This window comes from Sinocyclocheilus rhinocerous, unplaced genomic scaffold, assembly GCF_001515625.1.
Source record: "Sinocyclocheilus rhinocerous isolate Xijiao unplaced genomic scaffold, SAMN03320098_v1.1 scaffold1339, whole genome shotgun sequence".
NCBI lineage: Eukaryota > Metazoa > Chordata > Actinopteri > Cypriniformes > Cyprinidae > Sinocyclocheilus > Sinocyclocheilus rhinocerous.
In genome coordinates, this window is record NW_015634830.1 from 390,969 (window position 1) to 391,291 (window position 323).

The window sequence follows — 323 nt, forward strand, 5'->3', positions numbered from 1 at the left end:
CGCGACTGAAAATAGTTTTCGACTTTGGTCGACTTTGCACCGCAGACTTATTTAAATATTGCGCGGGAAATGCAGATCCGATCGGTTATCCAGATCGAGAAGTCAACTGATGTTGCCAAGTGTAAAAGCGCCGTGTCCTGATTGTCTGATGATCCGATCTGCTTGATCAGATCACGGTAATCGCATGTTAATGCCAAGTGTAAACGCAGCCTATAGGCTATATTGCAGATAATAATGTGTATAAATAATAAATAATGTGTAAAAAAAATATATGTATTTATATGTGCGGCTATATATAATATAAATTAATATATATATATATA